The 18,263-nt window shown below is 27.3% G+C and overlaps 1 long non-coding RNA gene across 1 annotated transcript; it reads right to left on the bottom strand.

Annotated features, from left to right (window-relative positions):
- Positions 1 to 12,640: 12,640 nt before the first annotated feature.
- On the bottom strand, positions 12,641 to 17,580 carry LOC136090793 (uncharacterized). Its single transcript, XR_010643724.1, has 4 exons — positions 17,369 to 17,580; positions 17,036 to 17,092; positions 16,758 to 16,887; positions 12,641 to 12,814 (listed from the first exon to the last, which is right to left on the bottom strand). It is a non-coding gene; the product is annotated as an uncharacterized LOC136090793 (long non-coding RNA).
- Positions 17,581 to 18,263: the final 683 nt, after the last annotated feature.

Below are 18,263 nucleotides of genomic sequence, written 5' to 3'. Positions count from 1 at the left end.
CTTTAATTATGCAACACCAAAATTTCTCATTATATTTGATAGTTCTTTAAAGTTTGAAGCCTATTCACCTATTTGAATGGTGTGAAAAAAAGTCCATACTGTATCTAATGTTGTTAATACGTGGTCTAAATTTGAAGTAGTATTACGATATCTAAACCTTTAGACACCAAATAATAAAGAAATAGCTATGAATAAGAAAGTTAATTCAATGAACACAAGTAAGTACAATCTTAGTGTAATCATCAGAGCATTTGAGTATTTTGCCACCTCTCGTACACTTTATAAAAAACTACGTGATGATTTTAAACTACCTTCTATTCGAACATTAACACGCATTACCTCAAGAGTATCAAAGTCTGATGATAATTTATTTTTAAAACAAGTTTTTGATAATTTAAGCGATAGTCAAAGAACGTGTATTATTCTTCACGACGAGGTTTATGTTAAAAAAATACTATTATACCACGGAGGTGCTGTTTTTGGAAAAGCATTAGATGACCCAGATTCTCTTGCAAAAACTGTTTTAGGAGTCATGATAACTTGTATGTACAGGTAACATTTTTACTAAATTTTCAGTAAAAATGTTACCTGTAAACAAATTAAATTCTCAATTTCTATAAGATCAAATTCAGTCGACTGTAGAAGCAGTAAAAGATTCAAATGGCGAAGCAAAACCTATTATATGTGACGGAAATCGAACTAATCAAGCGTTTTTTAAAAGGTTTGACACATTTCCTGAAAGACCTTGGTTAACCACCAATGGAACTTTTTTGTTGTTTGATTTTATCCACTTGATCAAAAACATCCGAAACAACTGGCTCACAGAAAAAACTGGAGAACTTGTTTTTTATGAAAATGGTGTTGAGAAAAAAGCTTGTTGGAAGCATTTAATAAAACTTTATGAAGCTGAATCAAATTGTCTAATGAAACTTTCTGATTTGAATGAAGTTTCTATTCGACCAAGTCATATTGAAAAACAATCTGTTTCTACTTATCTAAAGGTGTTCTCTGACAAAACATACAATGCTCAACTTAATCACCCCGAAACCACCAATATCTCAAACATAAGCCAAACTGCTGATTTTATTAAACTTGTAGTCACTTGATGGAAAATTTTAAATGTAAAAAGTGTTGATGTGGATTGTAGATTTAATGATAATCGACAAGCTGTCATCAGAGATCCGAATGATGATAGATTCAAGTTTGTTTTTGATTTTGGAGAAGTGGCATTACGCATGACAAGTAATTCGGGAAAACGCATAAAACAGTTGACCCATAATACAGGACATTCCATAAATCATACGTGTAAAGGAATTGTTGAGCTGACAAAAACATTATTAGAAGAAACACACAAATATGTTCTGTTAGGAAAATTTACAAAAGACCCACTAGAAAAAGAATTCAGCAAGTTAATACAAGGATCTGGTGGCACATATTTTTTAAGTGTTCAACAAATAATTGAAAAGTTCAATATTTCTAAGGCTTCACTTTTGTTGACATATAACATTAACGAGTCAGCTTCTTATGCAGGACATTCTTGTCAATTTTGTGTATTTTTTTTTTGATGAGTCTTCAGCTGAGGTATTTGACAATTTATTAACACTTGAAAAAAGTATAACTGTTCAATCAAAGATGTCTCTTGTTTACATTGTTGGATCTCGAAATGATGATTTGCCTAACAAAGAGTAACTTTTGACTAAAACAATGTTTTATTTTGAAAAGTTTGGTCAATATCTTAAATCAATCGATAGAGGTGGGTTGAAAATTCCTTTTGATAATACTGTCCAATGGGTTTTCTTCTCATTTGTACTCTTTATTTCTATTAAGGACAAAGTTTGTCGGACATCCCTGTGCAATATTTTCATGCTAATATCAGACCATTACTCTTTTGATATGGAGCGACATCATGGTAATATACTGTCAAATATTTTTATTAAAAACTATTGCAAACTTTCAACACCAAAATCAAACAAAGAACCATCTCTTAAAATTTTAAAGTTGTCATGTTAGGTTAACAGTCATTGACATTTTTATTGTTATTTATTTGTTGTTATTTAATTGATTCTTTAAAGTTTCTGTTTTATAATTTTAAAAGTATTCCTTATTCACCTAAGGCATTATAATATATTCTTATTTAAAGATATAGTTTCCCGGTATTTTTACTGTAGTATTTTACAAAATAAAAACCACAGTATGCTATTTAGTTCTCTTTTTTACCTGATTTTAAACTTGTTTTTATTTCATTGTTTTGGCAATTTTATGAATTAAAGCAATATAATTTTTTATGAAAGTTTTGAAAAAGATCTATAAATTGTTTTTATAAATTTATATAAATCTTTACTCTATCTATTGTATTACATAACGGGAGACATTAAATAAAAGTTTTTTTGAAAACAAATTATATTCGTCATATTTATTTTTTGAAATATCGGCCCCCACATTATTTTATGAATTTTGCGTGTCACGGCCTGTTACTTATAGAGCACCATGCCAAAAGTGAATTGAGATTACTCGCTCTTAATGCACGTGGAAAGTTAAAACTTAATAAGTTTGACTTTCTAATACCATCTTCTAGAACTTTATACAGATAAGAAATTAAATCGGGCAATTGCGTCCTTCTTGCAATAATACGTTGTTTTAAAGCACTCATAAATTCTGTGCTTAATGATGACCTAGTTTTACATAGCCTGTCAAACATAAATGTCAATGCTGCATTCGCAGAAATTAAGTTAGTATCCTTTCAACAAAGTGACTCAACGGCTAATTTTACCGGCAAAAGTGCTGAGATAGTAGCTGAAACTGTTTCAAAATCAGTGTCTGTAAAGTTAATATTAAGTTTTAAATCTATATCTGATTTTTGAATGCATAATTTAATTTGTAAAAACGTTCGAGCATTGCTAATACGCTATTCCATCTAGTTTTTGAATCTGCAATTAAGAAGTATTCTTTACGAAATTTGAGCTTTACATAGTTCTGTAGTACCTCATTTTTTAATGGTGAACGTTTGAATATTTGCACAATTTTCCTTACTTTTTGTATAAGGGGACCAATTTGACTGTGAGTTATTTCTGTATCTTGTTCTTGTATATCGTAATCCGTCACTAATCCTTCCTCGCCTATACTTGAAATATATTTTCAAAGGTACCATAGTTTTCGTGCTCTTTGGTATCTGAATATGAGTTGAAGTCTATTGAATCATTCGAGCAAAAAGTTCTTTCTTCGGTTGTTTCTTTTTTATATAGAGCATATACAACTGCAAGTTGAATTGCATGGGCCAAACACAACTGCTGATATTAATTTGCCTACTTTTTGCATAACTGCTGCACGATCATTTGTTAAACAAACTATATTTTTTTCTAATGACAAGCCATACTGATTCAATTTTTCACTTAAAAGTAAGACACATTTTTCTACAGGTAAACCTCCATTGATTCGGAGAAGTCCTAAATTCTAAAACTTTGACTCTGAGTGAAGATTAACATTTATGTATCGCCGGTTCCTTAAGGAAGTCCATTCATTAAAAGTAATACTAAAACCTTTTCCATTTAATTTATATTCTGGTATTTCTTTAATTACTAACTGTCAAATAGTTTCGCTATAACTAGTGACAGTTTTTTGTATAGTCGGGCGGATTTTGGAAGTTTATCACATAAATTTAATGCTTTTAATGATTTTTGACGATCATAAGATGTAATGAAAATTGTGAATGGAAGCCTATCAAGTGCTGTCATTCTAGATAAAATTGCTGCTAGAGAGTCTTCTGTAGTTTTTTTAAAGTATTTAGTAATTTTTGAAGTAGGCGTATCAGATATTGAACTAGATTCACCAAGAGGTGCAATAGTATCTCGTTTTCGTAATAATACATCATGCTTTGTTTTTAAATGTGTATGAAGGCCGCTTGTTGAGCCACCTGCTGTTTTTATCATTTTTGCGCACTTCTTACACTTTGCACTATACCTTTTTTCATCTTTGAGAAAGAAAAACCAAACAGAATATTTATCTCCGCCTTTTGAATGCTCTATAAACTTTTTAATTACACTCTCCATCGGCTTAATTAGAATATTATCTTAATTTGTAAATACGTTTCACATATTTTATCCTAACAATGTTTATATAAGTCACATAATAACTGATATAAACATTTAATATTTAAATGAAATCAATTTAAATAAGTTTAAACTTAAAAATGTTAACTTTTTAAACTTACCAAAGTTGTTCTTGGTAATTATTTTAAAAAAACTATCAAAGAAATAAAGATTTTGTAATTTATAAAAACATGAACTCGCTTTTTACTTTTAGACTCTCGCCGTATAACTAAAAATGTAAAATCAAGAACTCAAGAACTAAAGAACGTTTAATGCATTGCAACGCGTTAAAAAAACAATGTCTAGATTTAAAGTACGTACTTACGACTGTTTCAAAAAATAAAAAAAACAACAGCCCGTAGATACAAACCTCCTGGGAATTTAAATGATTTTAAAAATGAGTCAAGTAATAATGAGGAGAGTTTCATCAAAGAGTTGTCAATGAATCAGAGTTTGACAACTTTACTTTTATATATTAGGTTTTTACTCAAACAAAGAGTTTAAACACATGATAGAATAAAAAGTGTTTTAAAAATGAGCAACAAATGTTTACGAATTTTCGTACATTTAAAATCTGAAATACGACAATACGAGATACGTCTCAAAAATAGTTGCATTTTAATATCTACTTAAATGCTGTAATACTTTAATTAAAACTTTCGTTATAAATCAATTTAAAAAAGTACATAAGTCTACAAATATTGCTAAAAATAATAAATAAAAAAAGAACCATTCAAATACCGAAATACCGGTATTTAAGCCTTTTAATAGCAGTATTCGAAACTAGACAAAATCAACCGAAATCCCGGTTTTCGGTACCCCGGTATACCGCTATTGGATTCCCTAGATAAAATAAAACAGATATCCAATCCGTTTTCTCTGAATCGGAAATCCGAAGTTTCAGAATCAAAATTACAAAATCCAGATTTTTTAAATTTGATTCTGAACCGGAAATTACGATATTTGGTTATTCCCTAACAAAATCACCCATTTACGCCATATTACTGAAGCCATAACTCATAGAAGCCATAGTAATTATAAAAGCATTATTGCATGCCTTTAAAGCTAAAAGTATGTAACTAAAGTTTATTAGTTTATAGAAAAATCATCTCATACTTCACTGTTATAAAAAAATGAAAAAGCCCTTGATATAATAACCCCAGGAAATCTTTTTTTGGAATAATAAAACTACTATTGTTGACACTGAGATCTGATTTCAAATTTTGATTAAGACTGCATTAAAAAACTTGAATATATTTAAAAATTTATTGTTGTAAAACTTTAATTGCTAAAAAAAATGTTTTATTAACTACAATATTGAGCTCTAGGCATTGAAATCACCGGGAAACTCTATCACTTGCTTTATATGCTCAGAAACTTACAATCTGTTTAATAGGATACTTTATCTCCTAATAAGAAATTATTTGTTCCAGTTTTGAAAAAATATTGATTTTTATATATGTAACTAACAAGCCAATTTTTAGACAATTTTACTAAAACATAATCACTTACCTTTATTTCAACGCAGTCAATATTTACCTTTACTGCTATATGCAATTATTTTTCCAAAACTATTTGTAGTTATTCTTGCATAGATATATAGCAATTTTTTACACTAGATGAAAAACTCAGTTGCTTATCCTTTAGTTAGAAGCATATACAGTTTTGACTTAATTATCACTCCTGCGATTATTTTTGCTTTTCTTCATACCATGAAAGAATTTCTTATTAACAAAAAACTTTTTTTTTTCCTAATTTTATTTCGCTCTTTAATAAACTTGTATTTTGGGACGTTTCAAGGTACGATGGTTACTTTTTTTAAACGTATAACACACAGAAAAACAGAAAAGTTAAAAGTGTTTTAATTTTTTTAACTTATTTTATTTGCTGTAAATGTAATCATGGAGGAAAGGGAGGGGGGACAAAAAGGGCAGTTTGTCCCGGGCGGCAGATATCGAAGGGCGCCAAATGAAAAAAAGGTCCTTCATCTATAATATAGGGAAATTTTGATAAATAAGGGCGCCAATCAGGATTGCTGTGCCAGGCGGCGTGACGGCTCTCGGTGGCCCTGATAATAATATTTACAATAAAATTTATGATTTATAAAATAGTACGGGTATAACTTAAAAAAGATTGTAATGATGAAGTCTTTTACAATATAAATATCTAATGATTTTTTGCAAAATGAATATCTATCATCGTTAAAGTATGAATGTATATACCTTAAATATATAACCATTGAATATATAATACATTAAATACTTTACAAACTTTAAAAAAATAAACTCATAAAATATCAATATGTAGCATAATAACTCAAATTATTTTTAAAAATTAAAAAAAATCAAGAATATTTTTTGTTAAAAAAACTTATTTTTTTGAGGAGGCTGAATAAGTGCGAATTTCATAACTGCGAATCTGCATAAGTGCGAAGCAGTTGCAAAGACTGGCATAAGTGCAAACTGGCACAAATGCGAACTGGCATAAGTGCGCCGAAAGAATTTGCAAACATTGGCATAAGTGCGAACTGGCATAAGTGCGAACTGGCATATGTGCGAATCAATTGCAAAAACTCGCATAAGTGCGAACTGGCACAAGCGCGAACTGGCATAAGTGCGCCGAAAGAATTTGCAAACATTGGCATAAGTGCGAATTGGCATAAGTGCGAACTGGCATAAGTGCGAATTGGCATAAGTGCGAACTTGCCAATTCGCCACGTATGCCAATTTGCACTTATGCCAATGTTTGCAAATTCTTTCGGCACACTTATGCTAATTCGCGCTTGTGCCAGTTCGCACTTATGCCAGTTTTTGCAATTGGTTCGCACTTATGTTAGTTCGCACTTATGCCAGTTCGCACTTATGCCATTTCGCACTTATGCTAATGTTAGAAAACTTTACATTTTAAAATAAAACACAAAACATTATCCACATTTAGCTTGTAAATATTTAAAACATTTGTTTCTTTTTTTTTTTTTTTTTTTTTTGAATAATATAAACTTACAATGATAAAAAAAATAACAAATATAAACAAGGTATCTGAAATAAGATCAAAAGGATCTTGTCGTCAGAACCTCAAATAAGCATTTAACAAAGATAAGATAAAAAAAAAAGTTAATAAACTTTTACAAAACTACAAGGTAAATAATCTGATCTGAAGAAAGATCAAGATGATCTTGTCATCAGAATTGTATACAAGAGTAAATCAATGTGGAAGTTAAAAAGTAAAAAGTATATGAACAATAAATAAAATTAGTAGGAATAAAATTCTATAAACGTAAACATAAACAATAAAAAAGTAATAATACTAATAATAACTCAAAATATTATCTAATGAAAGAATGAGATTTTTCAGTTTTTTAAAAAGGCAAAAAGTAATAGGTACTTCAAAATTAAAGTTCGGCAAAACAAGTTTATTCCAAAGGTGTGGCGCTCGATAGGTAATACAAAATTGGTTAAAGTTTGTTTGACAAAAAGGTTCATTTAAAAAGTTATTATTTCTCAAAGTATATTTACTGATTGGTTTAAGAGAAAAAAGATCTTTGAAAACGGCTACGGATAAGTTATTTATCCACATATATACAAAACATAAAGTATTAAATACATTTAACTCGTATATATTCAAAATTCTCATTTCCATAAAATAATGCTTCGAATGAGAGAAGCGATTTGCAAAATTGATTATACGGATTGCACGTTTCTGACGGAGATAAAGACGTTGCAACTTACTTTTTTCAGTACTTCCCCAAGCAATATTGGCATAATTTAAATAACTATGTATAAATGAGTATTAAAGTTGTATTAAGACTTTCTTATTGAGATAGATTCGTAATTTATACAGGATCCCCATGTTTTTAGAAATTTTTGTGCTTATATAATCAATATGGTGATTCCAAGTAATATTTTCATCACGATAAACACCTAAAAATTTTGTAACAGAATCTCTTTTGATTTCCTTTTGATCGATAAAAATTTGAGGTAAATTTGTAGGGAGAAATCGTTTTTTTGTAATCGAATAAAATAAAACCCATTTTGTTTTATTAATATTTAAGGTTAACTTATTACACTTAAACCAATTAGATATATGTCTGAGTTCTTCGTTCATTGTTTTAAAAAGTTCAGCGATATCATAGTTAGAAAGGAATAGGTTTGTATCATCTGCATACATAATGCTCATTAGTTTTGAAGCTTTATTTAAGTCATTTATATAAATTAAAAAAAGGAGAGGTCCAAGAATTGAACCTTGTGGAACTCCACAAGTATTTAGAAAAGTGGATTGATAATCATTGTTAAATAATACAAACTGTTTTCGATTAGATAGATAACTTTTAAACCATTTTAAAATTTTATTTTTTATTCCGTAGTATTTGAGTTTATGAATCAAAATATGGTGATCGACCGTATCAAAAGCTTTTGATAGGTCAATAAAAATTCCTAGTGTATATTGTGATTTTTCAAATGATTTTGAGATTTCACGTACAAATTGGATAATAGCATGTTCAGTTGAGTTATCTTTCTTGAAACCAAATTGATTAATGTAAAGTAGATTATTATCATGAAAGTATTTGTATAATCTGTTGAACATAATTTTTTCTAGGATTTTCGAAAATGTGGAGAGAACAGAGATGGGACGATAATTACTGATTTCAGATTTGTCCCCTTCTTTAAAAATAGGAATAATTTTGGCAATTTTTAATTGTTCTGGGAATACTCCTTGATGGATTTAAGATTTTAAATAGAACATCTTTAATTTGTTCAAAGCAATCTATAATCACGTTTCCATTAATTTTATCTGCTCCATTTGCCTTATTTTTTTAACAGATTTGAAGGCTCTTTCGAACTCATCAAAACTTAATTCGGAAGACAACTCATCTGAACAAATGCAATTATCCAGGGATTCTAAATAATCAGTAAACAAAGATTTGGTTTTAGGGATTTTTTCAGACAGTGTTGGTCCTATATGAGTGAAGTATTTGTTAAATTCTTGAGCTATAGTTTTTGGTTCATGTAAACTTTTGTTATCGACTCTAACCATTTGTGGCAGGGAACCGGAGCTTGATTTTTTTTTGCCAATAATTTCCTTCATTATTTGCCACGTGCGCTTTGTGTCGTTTTTAAATGTATTGAATAATTGGGAGTAATAATTTTTCTTCAAGTTTTTGCGAATTTTTTCAAATAGGTTTTTGTAGTTCTTGAAGTTATTTTTGTTTTTAAAAAATTTATATATAATTTTTGTTTTATTCTGGATGATTTTTTAAAACCTTTAGTAATCCAGGGTGTATTGATATTCTTTGTTGTTATTGCTTAAAAACTTAAATTAAAAACTTTTCTCCAATGACAACTCCAAAACTGCCATAGACAGTAATGGATTATATATACTTGATTAAGTTTTATTTGTTTATTTTTTAATTATAAATAAAAAAAAAAAATTTTAATTTACTAATTAATTATTGCTATCGGCATCATGTCCTCAATCAAATATACTTTTTTTGTAAATATCACTAGTTTGCTGCTTGAACACATGCATATATACATACAGCGCTTTCAAAAAAAATTACGATTCTGTTGTATAAAGCTTATTTAATCATAAAAGTATTAAACAAGATATTGAAGTAATATTTTATAAATTTGCAAGTAACATTTATTAAAACATAGTTTATAAAACATAATTACAAAAAACAACAACAAAATAGATTGCGGTCAAAGTTGGTGCAACAAAAATATACATTCAAACTTGTATTTAAAATACTGTCTACGTACTTTTTGCAAGATATGTTTTTTTTTGCAAGGTATACATTTTTTGTAAGGTATGCGTTTTTTTGCAAAGTATACTTTTTTTTGCATCGATTTTTTTTTTTTTTTTTTTTTTTTTTTTGGTGCCCCAAGAAGTCCTAACGGTCTTGTCACGGAGCACCGCGGAAATGCATTTAACTATGAAGTTCACGCCTCCTTTCTTACCGTGACGCGAAAATATGTCCAGAGCTCGTTTCGAACCTGGATCTCCTGCTTATAAAGCAAGCGTTCAAACCACTGCGCCACGGCCGCACATTTAAGGTATAAGAGATATTAAAAAACTTTATTCGCAAATTCTTTATTGTCATTCTATTTACTTGGTTAAAACTTTTCAAGACATTAAATAAAGCAACATCCATAAAACATCTTTTTTAGACAGTAAATCCATAATGGTGGAAAAAATTTGAATTATGACCTTTAAAAATTGTGTTTTTGAAACACAATTTTTAAAGGTCATAATTCATTTGTATGTATAAAATGATATTATATTTTGGATGATCAAAAAGGATTTGCATCAATCATTTTACCCAGAGTTAGTTCAGTTTTTTTTATTTTTAGCACAACTTCAAAATGTCAAGCTTTTAAAGCCTGGGGGGTCCAAAATTCTATATTTTTTGTTCAACCAGTTAGTCTTTATTAATTTTCTTAGAGAAGTTTGAAAAACGATTCTGTTTTTTCTATTTTTTTGTGGTTGCCTTGTACTTCGAATTTAAACATTTTTAAAGATACGGAAAAAAAAAAATCATTTAAAAGAAAAATCTTTGCAGCGGTTATTTTGCGCATAAAGTTACGCAACTTTATGTTAAAATTTATGCAATTTAAATTTTGATTGGATAAATTTTAATTAAAATGAATAGCAGTTGCGCTTTAAAAAAAATGTAATAAAACTTTTCTTGTTAAAACGTAAAGTTTATAAATACTTAAAAAGCATCTTTTGTTTTACTTTGCAAGAGAATACTTTGCTTTTATTATTGTTAACTAAATTTAGATATCAATTAAAATGAAAAAAATTGTAACAAGATGTAATAACAAAATAGTTTTAAATCAAAATAAACAAACTCCTTTAGAAATTCTCCCGTAGTTGATAAATTTTATCATTCAAAGTTGCCTTTACTCAGAGATGTACTTTCACTTGTCTTTATCGAAGTCAACAATAAATTATCTTTTGAAAATGCTTGTCGAAGAGTTGCGAAGTTAGTAGAAATTCATTGGACAGAACGTAGTATCTACACAATATCATATCACAATATCATTTTAAAAGTCTACACAGTATCATTTTAAAAGTCTGCAAAGTGAAATCAATGAATATCGCTACTTAAAAGGTGTTGACAAAAACAAGCAAGGTGATTTTAGTAAATGTATTTCTATAAACGAATCCTTTAAAAAACTTTTTGACATTTTCTGCTTCGATCCACAACGTCGTGAAAAGCTAGAGAAGTTTTTCGGTATTTCAATGAATGCTGAAGACTACTCGTATCTAGATAACATGCGGGGTAACAGGAATTTTACATGTCAAAATGTTGATAAAACTTTCCATCAAAAAGTTATTAATGATAAAAGAAAAATGTATAAAAGATAAGAAATGAAACAGCAGTTTATCAGATAATGTACGTTGATAATGATGATAGCGAGTTAAGTGAATTTGAAGACGAAGATGAATTTCTTGAAAGAAAATTAACAAAAAATGAATATCAGTTCTTTGAAAAAGACACTGAACCAATTTAAAAAAAGGAAGTTATGTTTGTTGATGTAAGTGAACCAAAACTGCCATACATGACAAGATCAAAATCAAAATTAATACTTGAAGATAGTTTTCACAATACTTATGTTCCACCTATGAAAGATGAAACTGACCGTATATTTAAGTACGATAAAAATGATTGTGAAGCTATTGAGAACACATTTATTGATTCTAACACACTCCTAACATGCAGTGCCATACGTAAAAAACTAAAACAGATGCACGCGTATTCTCTCGGCTTGATTGCAGACAGAGTTGTTCAAGCTAAATATAGTGGCGATATAATAACTCACACAACTGACTCTACTACTCGAAAGTATGTTGGGACCTTTGCACCTTCTGGTTTATATATTAACCGAGAATATTATTTTCCTTTGCCTACATTAGCAATTGCTTCAGAAACTACAGCAAATATTGCAGATGGAATAAAAACAACATTCGAAATGTTAGAGGAAGCCTCAAAATACACCTGAGAAGAACTATACCAGAACCCACCCAGCAAACATGACAACGTTGAATCAACGTTGAAAACCGGTCGCAAAAGATGTTGCGGAAACGTTGACAAAGTAATCGATTTTGCAAAGATATGTAACGTTGTTTAATAGACGTTGATTAAACGTTATTGCGTAACGTTGAAAAAACGTTACTAAATGACGTTATAAAAGCGTCGCAACTAAACGTTGAAAAAGCGTTACATAAAAAGCGTTGTATTAACGTCGCAACTTAACGTTGAAAAAACGTTACTTAAAAAGCGTTGCATAAACGCTGTTAAAGCAGTCTATTTTGCAAGGATTTGTAACGTTGTTAGTAAAACGTCGATTTAACGTGACTCAAAGACGTCGAGTAAAAGTTGAAATATAACGTTGAACCAACGCTTAAATGCGCTGTATAAAAAATCGCAAAATATTATTAAACGCAATTAAACGTGGCTATAATATATATTGAATTGGCAAATAAAACTAAATTGTAAATATGAACTAATTGTAATTTGAACAATAATTAATACAAACAGTAATATACAATGATAAATATAAAAAAGCTTAAAATATACAATTTATAGATATATATATAAAAATATAAATATTTTCTTTAAAATTTATGTGTGTGAGTGTTTGCATATATATTTATGCAATATATAAAACTACAATTAACAGGATATCGTATCGATAGGCCAGGATATCATTGAGATACAGAATCTAAATCAAAAAACAAAACTTGTACCATTAGTATTCTGAAAGCAAACATAAAAAAAAAAAGTTATTAAATTAGTATAATTATTATTAAATTTAAAAAGTAAAAATAAATAAATAAATAAATATATATATATATATATATAATATATATATATATATATATATATATATATATATATATATATATATATATATAACTTATTTATATATATAATTTATAAATATAGGTTCAGGTGTCACTCCATTGACTAGTTTTTAACTATATGAGTGACACCTAACCTTATTTATGTGAGTTTATAAATATTATTGTAAATTTTCATATTTTATGGTTAAATAAATGGATTATTATTATTATATATAAAATATATAGATAAACAAATTACATATATATATATAAATTATATATATATATAAATTATATATATATATAAATTATATATATATATAAATTATATATATATATAAATTATATATATATATAAATTATATATATATATAAATTATATATATATATATATATATATATATATATATATATATATATATATATATATATATATATATATATATATATATATATATATATATACACTGTGTGACAAAAGTTATCGTACACTTTAAAAAAATTACTAACTCTTAATTTAAAATAAAAGAAATGCAAGGAACAAGTTAAAAACTGAATAAAAACTATTTGATTTATAATTATTTAAACAAAATTTGAAAAAACAGAACAAGAAAAAAATTTTATTTTAATATCTTGATGAAAAAGCAAGAAAAGTAACAAAAAGAAGATGACAAAAGTTATCAGACGCTTTCAAAATAGTACACTTTGATAAATATTATGGGAACTAAACTTATATTTTAGTATCGTGTATTTTGTCCTTTAGCTTTTACAACAGCAGCAAGACGTCTTGGCATCGATTCAACAAGTTTTTTTGTAATAGACGGATCGATTGATTCCCACGTCTTTACAATTTGGACTTTTAATTGTTCAATGGTGTTTACACCTGTTCTATCTATTCGTCTACCGATTTCATCCCATAAATGTTCTATTACATTCAAATCAGGGCTTTGAGGTGGATGATTTTGTATGTCCCAACCTTTTTTTTAGCATAGTTTAATCGAAGCTTACAATTTTTATCACTAATACAAGGAACCTTTCTTGGAACGCGACTCACTATTCCTTGTCTTTTAAGACTTCGAATGACTGTTTTTGGACTAATTTTAACCCCCAAATCGTTTTCTATTTTGCAAGCTAAAGTTTTGGCACTTACAAAACGATTTTTCTTGATTGTGGAAGCTAAGCTTCGTTCAGCACGCTTATTCAGTTTTTTTGGACGACCACTTCGGGGCAAATCAGCTAATTTTCCTGTTTTTTTGAACTTGTTAATAATTGAAGAAACTGTGGATTTTTTAGAATCAACAATTTTTGCAATACAATTTAACGATTTTCCTTCATTCCAATGCTTAATTATTAGCTTACGAATTTCTACAGTGGTCTTAACCCATTTCGAGCTCATTTTACTTTTTTTTAACCAAAAAATTCATTTAAAACAATTGAAAATAATCTTAAAGTGTTTATAGTTTACTTTATTTTCAAAAATGTATGAAAAATGGTGGACATAACGGTTTGGAGTTAAATAAATATTAGTATACGCCAAGTGTACGATAACTTTTGTCATCATCTTTAATGTACTTTTTTCAAATTTTGAGCCTAATTTTAATGTTATTTCAATATAAATTCAAAAAAATTCAGAAATTACCAAAATAAATACTATTAAAAAAAAAATTATAATAATTTTCATTAAATATAGCAGAAAAATTGTGTCTATATTGAATTTTTTTTTTCTCTTAGCGTACGATAACTTTTGTCACACAGTGTATATATATATATATATATATATATATATATATATATATATATATATATATATATATATATATATATATATATAAATTTGCTTATTCGAAGTAATTTTCATTTCCTGTGAATTTTCTTTAACAAACTCATGCAAATGCTGTTATGCAGAAATGCAGTTATTTGAACCTGCAGTTGTTGGAAACAATTTTGCTCCCCTTGAAGATAAAAAAACCCATTAAAGGAACGAAAAAAAAAAAAAAAAGGACAACATTTTCAACGAATTGTAAAATATTTATTATTTCACAAGTTTAAAACTGAAGTAGCACCAAATTCCAAGGGTCTTTTTATAAAAATTTTTATTAAAATTTTATTAAACTTTTGTTTTTATTTGTTTATTTTATTTTTTATTAAACTTAAATTAAACTTTTTATTAAAATTTTTATTAAATTTTTTTTTATTAAAACTTGAAAGAAACTTAAAGTAGGTCATTTTAAAGAGCATATTCAGTTATTCGAGTTTTGGGTTATTCGAAATAAATTCTTATACCCCTTGGAGGTTCGAATAACCGGGAGTTTACTGTATATATATATATATATATATATATATATATATATATATATATATATATATATATATATATATATATAACAGTCACAGGCAAAATTAAGTAGCATTAATGATAAAATCGAAACTCAAACAATAAAACGAAATTATTTACGTTAGAATCTATATAACTGCAACTACAACTACCCTAAACACACATGCAAAGCGGCACAACAGTTCCTATGGTCGCCACAAAGTCCAGACCTTAACCCTGTTAAAAATATATATGGGCAATTTTGAAATCTAAAATAATTGTAAGAGAGCTCATTTCATTTAAGTTACTTTTACAATGATTTAAAAAAAATTATAAATATTTTTTTTCTTGTTTACAATAAAATTTTAAAAAAACATAAAATTTTTCCAGTTATGTAGATTCCAACGTAAATAATTTTGTTTTTATTGTTAGAGTTCTGAATTTATCAACAATGTTAATGCTGTATATATATATATGTATACATAGATATATGTATAAATATAAACATATATATATATATATATATATATTTATATATATATATATATATATATATCTATGTATACATATATATATAGATATATATATATATATATATATATATATATATATATATATATATATATATATATAGATCTATAGTTTGTTGGCTTTGGGAAGAGCGGAAGGAAAAAAGTGATTCTTACGCCAACACATACGTCACTTTTAATTACTTTTGACTTTCGTCCAACATTTGCGTGTTGGACGAAAGTCAAAACCATTAATTTAATTACAAATTAATTGTTATATAAAAAAACCACAAAAACGCAAATTTAATTGACCGAATGTTTTTAAAAACATTCTGAATGTTTTTAAAACATTCTGAATGTTTTTAACAATATAAACAATGTTTTTATTTTTATTTTTTTTAATAAAATGTTTTTATTTTTATTTTTTTTAATAAAATGTTTTTATTTTTATTTTTTTTACTGTAAATCATGTGCGGAGTGTTGCTACATCGACTATCTTATAGCCTGACTCGGAAGGGAGTGCTGCTACATCGACTGACAAATAGCCTGACTCGCAAGGGAGTGCTGCTACATCGACTGACAAATAGCCTGACTCGCAAGGGAGTGCTGCTACATCGACTGACAAATAGCCTGACCCGCAAGGGAGTGCTGCTACATCGACTGAGGGTTTGGTTGGGGCAGGCAGTCTATCATTATTAAAAAAAAAAAATTCCGGTCTAGCATTTTAATTTTTACTTTTTGTCAACAAAATATGGAAAAAACTTTCGGACAACATCTAAGGGTTCTATATATATATATATATATATATATATATATATATATATATATATATATATATATATATATAGATATAGATATATATATATATATATATATATATATATATATATATATATATATATATATATATATATATAGATATATACATTTTATGGAAGTCAAATTTTACAATTAAAAATAGTCACAATTCCATACATAAATTAACTAAATTAAACTTACTTGAATAGTTGTAAGTATAAACCATCAATTTAAATTATATAATGTACTTAGTTCATAAGATGGAAACCAGTTAAAAACATATCATTCCTCTATCTTTGATCCACCAGAACTTTACTAAATAAACTAACACCTAAAATCAAATTATAACATGTCAAAAAAATTTAAACAGTATTATTAAAATCAGATATAACTAATAGTTATTATTAAGTTTTATTTATTCTTCACCATATAAAAAGTTAAATGCAAAGAGAAACACAATCATTCACTAACATACTTACTTTCATTATTTTTCGGAGTCCTCTGTAGTCGTAAAATTAAATCGCCTACTTCTTTATCTAATAATAGATACTTATAAGTAATTATTTAGTTAAACCACTATAAACAAAAATGTAAAAAACTAAAATATAAACCCAGTACAAACAGATTACGATATATATTAAGGCAATTATAATACAATAAACAGATTCAAAATTTTACTTATCCCAAAATAAAAATAAGATTTATTAGATGTTTATTTGATATAGTCCTTAACCATTAATATAAAACCATAACAGTTTTTTTATTCATATAAAACAATTAAAATAGCAATGAGTACTGTAAAATTTAATGACCTCCAGTATCTCTAATTCTTTTAACTCTAAGCTTGTTCCATGAATAACTAATTGGAAAACTATTGCAGGCAGCTTTCATTGCATGAACACCAGTTGACTAAAATAACCAACCATTTTCTACCCAACAACATAGAGCAACTGCCTCTGCTTCAATCTGTTTTTAAAATAAACAACTTAAGCCCAAGATTGTGAAGTCATTGTAATAGATAATATGAAAAAAAGACACAATTCGTTTTATTAACAGATATATATAAATATATATATATATATATATATATATACATATATATAAATATATATATATATATATATATATATATTTATATTTATATATACATATATGTTTATATTTTATATATATATAATATATATATATATATATATATATATATATATATATATATATATATTAAAACTAATATATATGTTTATATGCATATATATATATATTAGGGTGATTCAGATTGTAATAGAAAAAAAAAATGTCACAAAAAACATTCTCCTCAAGGTTGCCTGTGTTCCTTTATCACCTAGGATCATGTGTACCAAAAATTAGACTAAAAGAAGCAATTTTAGGGGTTGCCATGTTTTATAAGATGAATTAACCATTGGTAAAATTTTGTGATTTTCTCAAATTTCGCAAATTTGTTTTTTCATTGTTTATTTATTTATAATTTAGAAATTGATAATATGGCAACCACTAGATCTTCTGCTGAGGTGTGGCTTGTTGGTAAACCTACACAAACTCTGTCGACTGCCAGACTTCCTTCAAGAGGGGATGTTCTTCGGAGGTTGCTCTTCCATCATATAGAAGAGAAACAAGAAGTGAAAAAAAGTATTCGGGCAACAATTGAAGCAGTTCTTGTTATATGGGATCGAGGAAAAATTGCAACTC

Source organism: Hydra vulgaris, chromosome 14, assembly GCF_038396675.1.
Source record: "Hydra vulgaris chromosome 14, alternate assembly HydraT2T_AEP".
Taxonomy (NCBI): Eukaryota; Metazoa; Cnidaria; class Hydrozoa; order Anthoathecata; family Hydridae; genus Hydra; species Hydra vulgaris.
This window is presented reverse-complemented; position numbering and strand designations above follow the sequence as displayed.